We start from the raw sequence: 14,550 nt of genomic DNA on the forward strand, positions 1-14,550 counted from the left end.
CATTATACTGGCTAGTAGACAAAGTCATGCAATGGCAGGTTATAGTGGTTGCTAAGGACATAGGTTCTGGTGTAGTGCAGTAACTAGGGTATATGCAATTAGGTGTATGTAAATGTGCTAAGTTTATTGAATAGCAAAATGGGCTACTGTGTCTGCAGGTACCTAACCGTGTAAGGGCTACAACATGGTAGTGTAGGCAGAAGAGGCAGCTGACATGAAAAGGGTGTGTGTCATGGTTTGTGTAAGCACATTGGAGCTCAGCGGCTCCTGCTTGCACTCAGCTAAGCAGCGGGTGTGTCTGAGGCTGCTAAGCTGTACTTAGCTGGTTAAAGAAAAGCTGAGCATGCTTGTGTACAGGAGAAGGCCCTTTCTGCTCAGCAATGCTTACATTAGCTCCACAGGATTTGTGTGAAGTGTTGTGGGCCTTGGAAGTGGAGGAAACTGAAAAAAGAAAAGAAAAGAAAAGAAAATAGCAGAGAAAAGGCAATTAAGCCCTCTACCACTCACAGTGGCCCATTCAAACTCCTCAATAGTGTTGCTGGCAGGTGGAATGTATCATAGTCAGCCAATCACAAAGGCTACATCTGCAGCACACCAGTATAAAATATGCAGACACCATTCGATCTGATTTTTCCCACATACTCTGCACCACTGGAGTACACACTTGGGAATTTTAACTGACAAAATGATAGGGGCTCCTGCTGCTTTCCAACATCTCTACATGCTACATGCTACATGCTTAGGGCAGTGATAATGATGATGCTAACAACCAGCCCATATTGAGGAGGAGAAGAGTGTTCAGACCCAGGGTAACCTTTCAATGGCTACATGAGCAGGAGAAAGTAGAGGGCTACAGGGTGGACAGGGATATACTACAGCAACTCACTGAGCTCTGCCACCCTCACCTCAGAACCAGAGTCAACAGAGGGGGACCCATCCCAGTGGAAACAAAGGTATGTGTAGCCTTAAGAATACTAGCTACAGGTACTTTCCAAAGACCTACTGGGGATATCATGGGGGTCTCACAGGCATCTGCATCCAGGGTACTCCACCAGTTCCTGGAAGTCATGTTAACACATACCAGTGAGCACATTTACTTTCCCAACACCCCTGAGGAGATGACCACCAATGTGTGTGTCTCTTCCACCAAGTAGCACACTACCCAGAGGTAGTGAGTGCCATAGACTGCACTCATGTCCACATCAAAGCACCACCCGGTGAAGAGGATAGTGTCTATGTCAACCACAAGGGCTATCACTCCATCAGCTGCCAGGTCATGTGCAATGTCCAGGGCATTAACATCAGAGTATGTCTGCTGGCAGCCCTGGCAGTTATCACCACTCCCACATCTAGCACACTTCACAGCTGTACCAGATATTTTCCGGGGGGGGGGGCATCCCATATGGGATGGTGGTTATGCACTGGAACCTTGGATGATGACACCCATCAGAAATGCAAACACACCCAATGAAGAATGCCAAAATGAAGCACATGTACAAACTAGGAACATCATAGAGCATGTGTTTGGGATTCTCAAGTCATGGTTCCACTGCCTTGATATATCTGGTGGAGCTCTGCAGTACTCTCCAGGCACATCTGCACACAGTTTATAGTATCTGCCATGCTACACAATATGATGCTGCAGAGATAGCTGTGGCAGGAACATCACAGGGAAGGGGGACACAGCCCCCCACCATTGCCAAGATCTCCACAGGCACAGGGGGACTCGGAGAAGGAACCCTCTCAGCCTGTCCTTGTAGGTAGATGTAGGCATGCCCAGTATGCCCTGGCCTTGGCAAAGAGGCAATGCATAGCACATACACTGACACCCTAGGGCCCATGGATTGACACCTCACTCCAACTCACATACACACAGTAAAATGGATGCAAACCACATCAAACTACCTATACCTTACCATGTATAGGCTGTGTACTGCCTGCAACTGACAGCGTCAGCACTGAAGCACTGTCCTCTCAACTGCTGCTGGCACAAGGTAAGTCACTCTTATTAACAATAAATGAGTGGGGTAGTAGACTGTGGTAGTATATGTATGGTATTGCTGCATGCATGCCTGGGAATGGAGTGGCTTACCAGTATAGCAGCAGACAATGGACAACTATGTGTGACAACAGGAACTCTCACTCAGATACTGGCTGACCCACAATATGCAGTAGGGCCTATGCCAGCAAAATCCACTGCACTATGTGAGGGACTTACAAACAGCGGGGTCAAAGGACAAATTTATGGAAGTCAATGTTGGAGTCCCCATACATAGCTCTATACCTCTTACAGCAAGAAATCTGTACACAGCCATAAAGAAATGTAGGGCAAAGGCCCCAAAGCATGGACCAGTCATAAATATTGCTCTTACAAACATAGGAAGTTGCTAGAATAACAGCTGTTGCAGTAGTATGAATTCTCTGAATGTCAAAAATTCTGAAACTCAAATGTCTGTCATTACTTTCTAACTTCAGTTTTTAATGATTTCACTATTATTTGCCACACAACCACATTGTTATGAAACATGGACCCAAAATATGAGCTAAACATCTGCCCAATCTGTGAATATGTGTACAGCTGACAGGTATTTCCCCCTCCCCTCAATATGCCTGTGTTCACATAGAACTGCAGTAAAATTTATGTATGTAAGGTGATAGCAGCAGGCCACTCATTCCCAGGGCTGTCACAATAAACTTGATAACTTGTTCCATTTCTACAATATGCAGGAGTCAATGTGCTATGTATGCTTGTGGTTTATAGTGTCAGCAAGTAAACGGTACTTACTGGTGGCTGTTGTGGCTTAGTGATCTAAATACAGTACTGTAGTTGTCAGCATCCATGGTTCGAGACTGGCCATGGCAGCTATTTTGCATGTCAGCTACACCAATGGTAGGAGTTGTGCACACTGGCCAGAACTCAATATTTGTTACAGCAGGAAATCTGGACAATGGAGAGACAGGAGACCACATATATAGACAGTACACAGGTCTGAGTAACCAACACAGTGCCTAGTACAGCAGCAGGTTGTGATAAGTCATTTGAGTGCCAGGATATAAAGGCTGCCACATCAGTGTGTCAGTACTGACAACAAGTCAGTGGACACCATCCATACCTCTGCAATGACAGGGTGTCACAGAATGTCCACATGTATGCATCATACATCTGTTCAGATTGCCATAACATTATATTTGCCAGCCTAGCTATTGGCAAACCCATAAAGGATGATGTGAAAACAGCAATGACAGACAGTTGAGATGCAGATGTCATATCCATAAGTAAATGCAAGTTAATGCAAAACTGTTCTACCAACTGTGTACATTTGGAAGAGCAATATTATGAGTCTGCCCCCATGTCTGGGCCTGTGTCTGACTGTTATATATGGGCCTGTCCAGATGTCTCTCTGTAAGAGTTTGAGAGCTATTGCCAACCTGTAGCCTTATAATAACAGTGCAGAACAAACTGTCTGAGGATCACAGCAGATGTACAAGGCACAATGATGAACAACCTGCTAAATAGGTAGAGTCAGAGGTGTGAAGTCTGTAACCCTGTGTGTGATGTTATGACTTCTACCCCACTCACACCATAACTACAAATACATAACAGCAACAACTGGGGACAGAAGGACAAAGAAACACATACAAGGTGAAGGGCAACCACTGGCCAGACAAACAAGCAGCTCAGTACTCCCCACTCCCTTGCTGATGCCAGAAAAGCCTGCCAAAGCGTGCTTTATAGCAGGGGACTGGAAAAAACAGGAAATGACCCAAAATGGCTGACGAATTACTAGTTGCTGCTTATAACCAGTCCTCTGAGGACAAACAAGCAGCTCAGTACTCCCCACTCCCTTGCTGATCCCTGAGCATTTAATCGAAAATCATAGCATTTATTGTGTTTTCTGCTTTTCTGTAAAAAAAACTTGAAAAACAAAAAAAATATCCTTGCTTTCCATACTTTCCTAAACTAGTGTTCCAGAGACCAGATTTTGCTGATCCCTGGGCTTTGTCTTGGTTCCTGTTTTCTCCATTTTCCTTGTTTGGTCAAGGGGTAGTTTCTTTACTCACTAGTGGGAGTAGGGAGTACTGAACTGCCTGTTTGTCCTCAGAGGAGTGGTTTAAGGCAGTAACTTGTAGTTTATTGGCCATTTTGGGTCATTTCCTGTCTTTTCCAGCCCCCTGCTATAAAGCACGTTTTAGCGCGCATTAGCGCGATTTAGCGCGGAGTTGCCACTGTTGCACACTGTTGCACACTAGGGCAGCGCCGGTTAAGCAGGTTTAAACTATTCGGGCTACCTAAAGTCCACTCTTCAAATTTTCCCTTGAAACTACCTTCCTCGACCTATACTACTCATCTAATCAGCGTATCCTATAACTAAAAAGATCATCTCTACTTGACTCTAAGTAGACTATTCTCTATCTGTTAAACCTAGCACTTGCTCCTACAGTACTTATTACCTTGATACGGCACTCTTATAGATAGCACCCCAAAAAGGCAACCCCCCATTTCTCGGTCACCCACATCCCCGGAATCTTTTTAAAGTTTTTGTCTATCCTTCTAGCATGTCGAGGATCAGTTGCTAGTGTCATCTCCTGCTCAGCTGGTGAACCTGGGAATATTGAGGCAATGTTACAATTGCCTCATGTACACTGAACAACCCTCTCCTCCTCCCACAAAACACAAATACATGCGAGAGATGCAACTATACGGCCAAACTGGAGGCTGAGCTCTCTCAACATAGGACTGGCAAGACCAGTCAGGAGGGAAGGTTACCACACACACTATAGACCCAGTCTCACATAGTACCATTACAACCTCAAATCATACACATAAACACACAAAGACATACTCGGAGGCTCTGATCAAAATCTACCAAAACAGCAGAGCCCAGCAAAGCAGCCACCCAAAAAGCCACCAGCTCAGAACACAACACCTGCAACACATAGACCTCACAGTCAGAGTGTCAAACAGTCACAGCCCTTAAGGCCAAACACAATGCCAGACACACTAGTCATTGGTGACTCCATAGTCAGACACACTGATGTCCCGCTCACCAGACTGAGTAAGGAGAAGGTCACAGTAAGCTGTCTGTCGGGCGCTAGAATCCACCACATAACGCAAGCACTCAGGTCTCTCAACAGCAGGTACAAATATGACTCAGTCATTGTCCACGCTGGTGTAAACGACCTGAGACGTACCTCCTTGGACTACATGAAAAGAGACATTGAGGAGCTCTCTGATTATGTAGCCCAGGCAGGTATGACCCTGACCTTGAGCAGTATCCTACCTTCACCAAGAATGATGCCACAATACAGAGATAAGATGATCAGCTTTAACAATTGGCTTAAACACTGGTGTCATTCAAAGGGGATCCAGTATCTGTCTGCCTGGGATGACATGCTGGACAAGCCACGCTGCTTAAAGGGCGGCTTGCACCTGTCACCCTGGGATTCGGATATTGGCAAAGGCTCTTGCCACCCCATAGTGCCTTTTTAGGCAAGGCTCAAATTCTAAACCTACCACCCTAGAACACAAAAAAGAAATAAACTAAGGGTAATGCTGCTCAATGCCAGAAGTCTAAATCTCAAAATGCACGCACTCGAGGCCCTTCTCAGTATGGAGAACATCGATGTCTGTGCTGGGACAGAAACCTGGTTCAAGGCTCCTGAGAGCACCCCAGCGCTATCAGGTTTTACCTCATATCATGCTTTCCGGCCCCAAAATCAGGAAAATACCAAGAAAGGAGGGGGGGTATCCATATTCATCAAGGACACCCACACCTCAAGACTGGTGGCAACGCATGATGCATCGGAGACCATCCAGGTGCAATTAACCGTAGGCAAGACTGCTCTGCAAATAGTAGCATGTTACAGGCCACCCTCACAAACTCAGGAACCTCACATGGCCTTCCTGAAAACACTAGAGGATAAATGTATCACCAAACACCATCATACTAGGTGACTTCAATTACCCAAATATAGACTGGGAACACTACTCAAGCCCAAACACCCTAGCCCAAAAGTTCCTGGAATTCATAAACTCAAATGCCATGGAACAACTAGTCACCATTCCCACAAGAGGAGATAACATACTCGATCTCATCATCACGAACATGGGAGCACAATGTTCAACACCGGAAGTATACCCTCACTGGTGAGATCAGATCACAAACTAATCTCGCTGGAGGTCCTCATCCCACCCCACCTGAAATAAAAAAAGACCACAGTAAAGAACTTCCCAAAGCCGACTTCACACTTCTAAAGACTAGTGTGGTCTCCTTTAAGGCCCCGAGCCGGGAAAACAGTACTCAAGCCGCTGAATCACTTACAAATGCCTTCTACCAGCACCTGCAGGACTGCATGGATAAGGCAATCCCAAGCAAAACAAAGACTCTTTGTACCAAAGGCAAGCGTCCAGTCTGGTGGACCCCAGCCATAAACAAACTCTACAACAAAAGGAGGAAGCTACTACAAGATAGAGCAAAATCCTTAAAAGGTAAGACACCCTTGATCACTATAAGTAAAAACTAAGAGCTCTCATAAAATCATCCAAAGCAAATTTCGAGAGAAAAATAGCTAAAGACTCAAAAGACAATCATAAGGCCTTCTTTAGCTATGTTAGAAACCTAGGAGGAAACTCCCAGATATGCTCAGAACTAGTTCAAAATGATGTGAAGATTACTGATCCTACAGACATTGCCAACATACTGGCTGACAGGTTCAGTGCAAACTTCTCACCCCTCCCCAAAGGAGAGATATCTATACCAAATGATTGCAGCCCCCAAACATCTCCAGCGCCCAAGTGAGAACTGCTCTCTCCAAAGCAAAAACACAGCATCCATGGGACCTGATGGTGTCCCCGGCTGTGTGCTCCACGAACTCAATGAGGAATTAAACCCACAGCTAGGACAGCTGTTTAATCAAAGTCTTACCTCTGGATACGTACCCAGGGAGTGGCGCACTGCAACTGTGGTCCCACTTCACAAAGGCGGTGCCTCCACCGACCCTGGTAATTACCGCCCATTAGCTTGACAAGCCTTATCTGCAAAGCCATGGAGAGGATCATAATGGACCTCATAAATAAAGACATTGGGAATTTGCAGACTTTGGATCCAACCCAGTTTGGCTTTGTCAAAGGCAGATCATGCCTTTTAAACTTGGTTGACTTTTTGAAACAGTCACCAAAGCCATTGATGAAGGAAAGGCAGTCCATACAGCCTACCTCGATCTGGCTAAGGCCTTCGATACAATACCCCACTCGGGTATCATTGAAAAACTCATCAGCTTAAATGTTAACCCATACATCACAAGATGGGTTGCAAACTGGCTGAGTGACAGAACCCACAGGGTCAGAGTTGCTGGCGCCATGTCAGACTCAAAGCCTGTCACAAGTGGTGTCCCACAGGGCTCAGTCCTGGGCCCACTCTTGTTTGGCATCTACTTTTCTGAAGTACAAGCAAACACAGGAGGGTTATGGCTGACAAAGTTTGCAGATGACTGCAAACTGGGCGCCATAGTAGAAAACACATCTGACACAGATATCCTTCAGAAGGGTCTCACAGAAACGGATAACTGGTGCCAGAGCCACGGCCTAAAGTTAAATGCCAAAAAATGCATAGACATACCCTTCGGAAAAAACAAGGTTACCCCTAGCTACCAAATAGGAGGCAATCCACTGAGCACAGAAGAAGTTATCAGGGACCTGGGGACCCAGGTTGATAGTAGTCTGTCATTCGACACCCATGTAGCTAAAGTAGTTAGGAAGACCTTCTACATTGCCCACCTTATCATGAAGGGATTCTCATCTAGATCAAGGGAGGTTATAGTCTCCTTTACTCATCACTCATCAGACCAATGATTGAGTACAATGCCCCATTTGGAATGTATCTGACCCGACACTTGCAGCAGCTGGAGAGGCCACAAAAGTTCCTCACCAAAAGGATAAAGGGTCTCAAAATCTATCCTATGCTGCCCGACTGAAAGAACTCCAGCTCTATTCAGTCGCCAGCTTGCTCAGAGGTGACCTTTGCCTAACATACAAGGCCATGTCAAACCCAGATTTGATGAATATGCTTCACCTCAAAAATCTAGATCCATCAGAGCCACAAGGGGGAGACTTAAACCTCGACACGGCTATTAATAGGACGTGCTGGAGGGATAGATTCATCACCCAAAGACTCCTATGCTGTGGAACAGAATCCCGGTACATGTGAGGCAGAGCACCTCGCTGGCCTTGTTCAAGAGAAATCTTGACCAATGGATGGGAGATCGCAGATATACCCCAGGGATTACCTCAGTGTCACTGCTCGACAGAGGCACAGCAAAATAATGGGTATAGTTCCCCATACTAAAGGGGTGGCGTAAGCCACAAAACGATGGGCTAGGCTTGTAAATGCCCTCGGGCAGATAGCCTAGTATGAACCTATGAACCTATGAACCTATGTGCATAGTAGAACAATTTCTGCTGTATCATAGCTTCCTGCAGTGTATGGGGTCAGTAAACAAATGTCTGTAAGTGCTCTCTCACATTACTCTATACTGATCGGCCACTCACATACCAGGAAATTACACTGCTATGTAGAATATACCACTCATATTATGGAAAACAGCTCAGACCAATGCACTCTGTACTCACACCTCTCAAGACATCTGCAACAACTGGAAAGGCCTCAGAAATACCTCACTAAAAGAATCACAGGCCTAAAGCAGATGCCCTACACTGACCGCCTTAAAAAACTCCAGCTATACTCTGTCGCATATCGTCTACTCAGAGGCGAGCTCTGCTTAACATACAAGGCCATGTCAAACCCAGAGCTGTTGGACATGCTACACTTAAAGAAATCCCAATCCCTCAGAGCTACACGCTCCAGGGATCTAAACCTTGTCATCACAATAAACAAAACATGCTGAAGGGATAGGTTCCTGACCCAGAGACTCCCCAGACTCTGGAATAGATTGTCCATACATGTCAAGCAGAGTGCCTCTTTGGACCTCTTCAAGAGGAACCTTGACAATTGGATGGGAGAAAGGAAATTCACCCCAGGGATCACGTCAGTCGCCCTGCTAGACAGGGGTCTGGGAAAGTAAATAATGTGGGAAGAAATAGCCAGGGAATTGTTATGGCTAGGCTTGTATAGGCCCTAGGGCTGATAGCCTAGTACCAACCTATGAACCTATGAACATATGAACCAAGGTATGACTCAGTTAATAATGATAGCACACAGCCAGGAGAGTCCTCACACAGTATATAGCTGAGGTGCTGGACTGTTTACACATGTTCATTAGCCAATCAGCTGTAGCACACAAAATCCTGGACCAGAGTATAGCTAGCTCTGGAAACAAGTCAAACTCTTACTATTGAAGGTCATACTGGGCATGCTTCAACACTTGCAGAATTACAGCCCATGTCTAAACCCACATCTGACTATACAACTCTGTTGTCCAGATATGTCTTTGCATGCAGACAGCTATGTACACCTTAACTGTCTCTCTCCACCCCCATCAGACAGGATTACCCGCAGAGATCTGGAGTGGCACATATGTGATATATCTGCATCTTTTGAGTGTGACAGATGTACATTTATATATATATATATATATATATATATATATATATATATATATATATATATATATATATAGGTAACTTATACAAATATATCGATTACAGACAGGCAGAGACAGGGGGAGGGAGATACAGACAGATAGAGAGAGAGAGAGAAAGAGAGATAGACAGAGACATAGAGAGACAGACACCCTGAAAGCCATAAAGTGATGTCCTGATCCAGACATTTGTACACCAATTGTAACCACTGGCACATGCCAGCATGAAGATGAGCTCCATTGTGTAATAGTAGTGAGGTAGGGATTGTAATCTCACATCACCTGCATTGTGTGCATATATATATGTGTGTGTGTGTGTGTGTGTGTGTGTGTGTGTGTGTGTGTGTGTGTGTGTGTGTGTGTGTGTGTGTGTGTGTGTATGTGTGTGTGTGTTTGTGTGTAGATTAAAGCATTCTGAGGCGTTTACACCCAGTAAACCTTCCATTGCCCTACTTTACAAGGCCTGCTGATGTCATTCACCTTAAAAGCACTTTTGGACACTCTTCAGCTCCATGGCACATGTGATAAGTATGTAGTACTGTAGTACACATAACTAGATTGGTGGGGATTCTAATCTCAGCACTGGTAACTGTGTATGTGTTCATTTGTAGGTTAAAGCATTTTGAGGCCTTTTACATCCAGTAAAATTCCCATTGCCCTACTTTACTAGGCCTGCTGATGTCATTCACTTTATAAGTACCTTTGGGCACTCTTCAGCCATATAAGCTCCGTGGCACATATGATAACTATGTAGAACTATAGTACAGAAAACTAGATAGGTAGGGGTTTTAATCTCAAACCTGACAACTGTGATACTGTGTGTGTGTGTGTGTGTGTGTGTGTGTGTGTGTGTGTGTGTGTGTGTGTGTGTGTGTGTGTGTGTGTCTGAGGACCATATCCCATGTGTTTGTTGGTTATACCATTTTTGAGGCCTGTTCCATCCTGGTGACTCCTCATTGCATTTCTTTACAAGGCCCGTTCATGTTATTCACCTTAGATCCACTGTTGGACACTGTCTAGGCATATAAGCTTCATGGCACAGGCGAAATGTAGGCAGCACTATAGTACATACAAGTAGGTAGGTAGGGGTCTGAATCTTAATACAGCCAGCTATACTACTGAATATGTGTGAAGTATATCAGCTGTTGTGTGTATTAGTTATACCATTTTAAGGCCTGTTAACCCCCTCCCCTTAGCATTACTTTAGAGAGCCTGTTGATGTCATCTTCCTTAGGTGCACCATGTCAAACTCTACAAGCCATACCAATCATCTGTACAGATGTATGCAGAATGTCCAGATGTTTACAACATATATGTGGCTCGTGTCTCATAACAGTGGGGTATTATGACAAATCATTGGCAAATATGTGACAGTTGATAAATAGTAACAGACATGTCAGCTTCATACATCATACCCATCTAAGACATCATGCTGATGCAATATCTCTTACCCTATCACTTATCTAGATTTGTAAGAGCAATATGTGAAAACAGTCCCTATTTTGGGTGGTTTATCCCATCATTCATGAAGGCATTCCCAAGATTAATTGGTGTAAGAGGATGTGAGTTATGTCCCTGACATATAATCTCCATGGTGCATGCAATATGTACGTAGAACTATAGTAGATACAAGTAGATAGCTAGGTGTTCCAATCTGACTATTGACAACTGTGTATGTGTTTCTGTATGCATATCCCCTGTGGCTGTCTTGCCTGTATGTATACGATGGTTATACCATTTTGTGTGCCTGTTCCACCCTGTTAACTCCCCTATTGCCAACCTAGTCAGGGCCCCCACAGATGTCATCCACCTTAGAAGCACAGTTGCATATTTTCCAACACAAAAGCACTGTGGCACGTGCAATAGTCATGTCAGTCTGTATTGTACATAACAAGATAGGTAGGTGTTCTAATTGGAAAAGTGTCAACTCTGTGTGCATGTGTGTTTCAGTGCATGTCCACATGCACATGTGTGTGCGTGTGTGTATGTGTGTGTGTGTGTGTGTGTGTGTGTGTGTGTGTGTGTGTGTGTGTGTGTGTGTATTTGTGATGGCTCTACCATGTTAAGGGCCTGTGAACCCCCCATTAGCAATCCTAACAGACCCTGCAATTGTCACCCACCTGAATAGTAATAGCAGACACTGCAACACTATAGTAGCTCTATGGTGTTTGTGTTATGTATATAGCAGTATTGTATGTAGAACTAGGCAGGTAGGTGTTCTGTTGTCAAAAAGGGCAGATCATGAGTGGCTGTGTGTGTGTGTGTGTGTGTGTGTGTGTGTGTGTGTGTGTGTGTGTGTGTGTGTGTGTGTGTGTGTGTGTGTGTATGTATGTATATTCCCTTGCAGCAGTCTAAGTGTGTTACGGCCAGCAGCATACCTTTCAAACACTCACAGAAAGACATCTGGTTAAAGCCATACAGAAAAGTGAGGCAAAGGCCAAACATTGAGTACATCCTTTACATATTGCTGTGACATGGATGGAAAGTAGATAGCAGAACAGGATGTGCATTTCAATGCACTTTCCAAAGAGTATGTGTTGTAACATGACAATATCCGTCATTAATCTGCAATGTTAGTCTGTCATGATTTTCCAGCAATTTGCCAGAAAACCACAATGTTATGACAAATGGAAAAAAATATGTGGCAAACATCAGGACATTCTGCAGACATATGTATAGGTCAGAGGTATGGCCATCATCTGTACCACTCTGCAGGTTGCAGTCCATGTTTACCAAGGTGTGACCTGTGATGACAACTGAAACAATACAGAGGCATTGAGAGTGTAGGACAACAAACATTTCATAAAGTTGTCTACTAATTGCACAGAGCAGTTATTGCACATCAGAAGCACCTTAATGTTATGATAAATAGTGTAAGCTAAGGCAATGTCACACAAAGAAGGTGTCATAGTAGCACACCAAAGGAAGTCATGTGTATTGTACTTGCCGTGGGTATGGTATGTCCTGCCAACTGTCACATTACTAAAAGACATGTCCCGCAGTCCTCATTTGGAAAGTTGGCAACCACAATCTGCATCACCTATGTGTGCACAATATGCAGACATGTGAAGGCCCTATGACTACATGCTGCCCCCACTGACCCACATGTATATAGGCATGAATGCTAACTGTCACCACCCACATATATAGGTACTACATAAAGCTGTGTCAACTGTAAGTATTGTGCAGTCTGACATTGAGCCACAAACTGCTAACATACTTCAATAAGCCATACAGTGGGTGTGGTATGGTGCCAAGTTCCTGGCCTCAAGATGAATGCAGACAAAAGTGTCAGCATACCATACAGCAAGGCCATGGCCCCAGTATTTCCCACATCAGCACCATCCCTATAAACACAAGACTGCGATGAGAGACTTGGGTACTCAGGAAGCCAACAATGTTGCATTCAGGCAACAAGTAGTGGCAGTGGTCAGAAAATGCTTGTATGTGATTCACCACATAGGTAAAGGGACCACATATAAACAAATGGTGGACACTACCTCTGAATAGTCCTTAGTCAGTACAACAATACATTAGCAGCATGGCCAGCATGCTATGCACCTATGCAGACATCTGCAAAAACTGTAAAGTCTATGTTAACACCCAGAAAGGTCAGCCATGGCCCTCAACACCTGTTCCATGCAGACAGCCTGTAATCAGTACTGCCCCACTAGGTATTTATCAGATTGTCCACAGGTGTCTGTAGCATGACTAGATGGCAATGTTGTGCTCAGCCCCTTCAACAGCTACCCCATATATGAGAGTATAACTCAGTGTGCATTACCAGCATGAGAGGCCTGCATTGCATCTGAGATAGCAAAAACACATGCTGGAAAGTCAGGTTTGGCTCCCAGAGGCTGCCCTGTGTCAGGACTACACTCCCAAACATGTCTAATATAGTACCATGCATACCATCATCAACTGCATCAAGGTTGAGTGGATGGGGAAAACAACATCTGTCATTTTAAATTTTTCCAAGTCTTTTGGGTTTCTAATACCATGATGGGAATGGACCCCATTCCTATGTCAAATAAGATTAAAGTTCATGAAATTAGTATTGTTTCACTCTTTGATATGGGCCAAAAGTGCTCTTTGCAGCACCCACAATATGCCTGGTAATGACTCCTTCTGTAATTTGCATGGTGTTACATGAACTGGTAACATATCTCAATATGATTGTAAATTCTTTTTTATAAGACCAGGTACTCCTATTGCTATTGGAACTGTCTTGGTGTCAGTTTTCCACATGGCTTTTGTTTCTGCCCGCAGATCAAGGTATTTTATGACTTTGTGTCTCTCTCTACGCAAGACACTGTAGTCACTAGGTGTGGTGATTTCAATGATCAATGCTACGTTTGTCTTCTTTTCTTTCACCACTATATCCAATTTTCTATCATCTATCTTTTGAACTGTTGGTATTGGGTGATCACAGGTGATATAAACTTCATCATTTTCTGTGATTCTTTGTGGCTCATGTTTCCAGTGTTTTTCAGCCACTTCGATACCATAATGTTTGCATAATCTGCAATGTAACAGTCTTGCCACATTATTATGCCTTTCAGTAAACAGTCCCTCTTCCATTAGTGCATCACAACCAGCAACAAGGTGTGTGACTGTTTCCATTTTGGTTTTACAAAACCTACATGTCTGTTTCTCCCACATGTTCAATGGACTTTGTAAACCAGCATGTACGTAGCCCACTGTCTTGGGCTGCCAATATTAACCTTTCATTTCTTGATGTGAATTCACCTCTCCTTAACCATTCCTGCATTTGTTCTTGATCAGCATGAGGCTCTTCCAGAAGTTTTTTATACTTGCAACTACATTTATGTTTTATCCACATTTCTTGCCTTCTCATCTGGTCCTTTACCTTATATTCTTTATTTTGTTTTTTGGCACATTCAATTGTTGTCTGTTTTTTATCTACTTCTGGCTTGATTTCCATTCCAGCTT

This window comes from Protopterus annectens, chromosome 9.part0 (assembly GCF_019279795.1).
Source record: "Protopterus annectens isolate FY-2018-M chromosome 9.part0, PAN1.0, whole genome shotgun sequence".
NCBI classification, from domain to species: Eukaryota; Metazoa; Chordata; order Ceratodontiformes; family Protopteridae; genus Protopterus; species Protopterus annectens.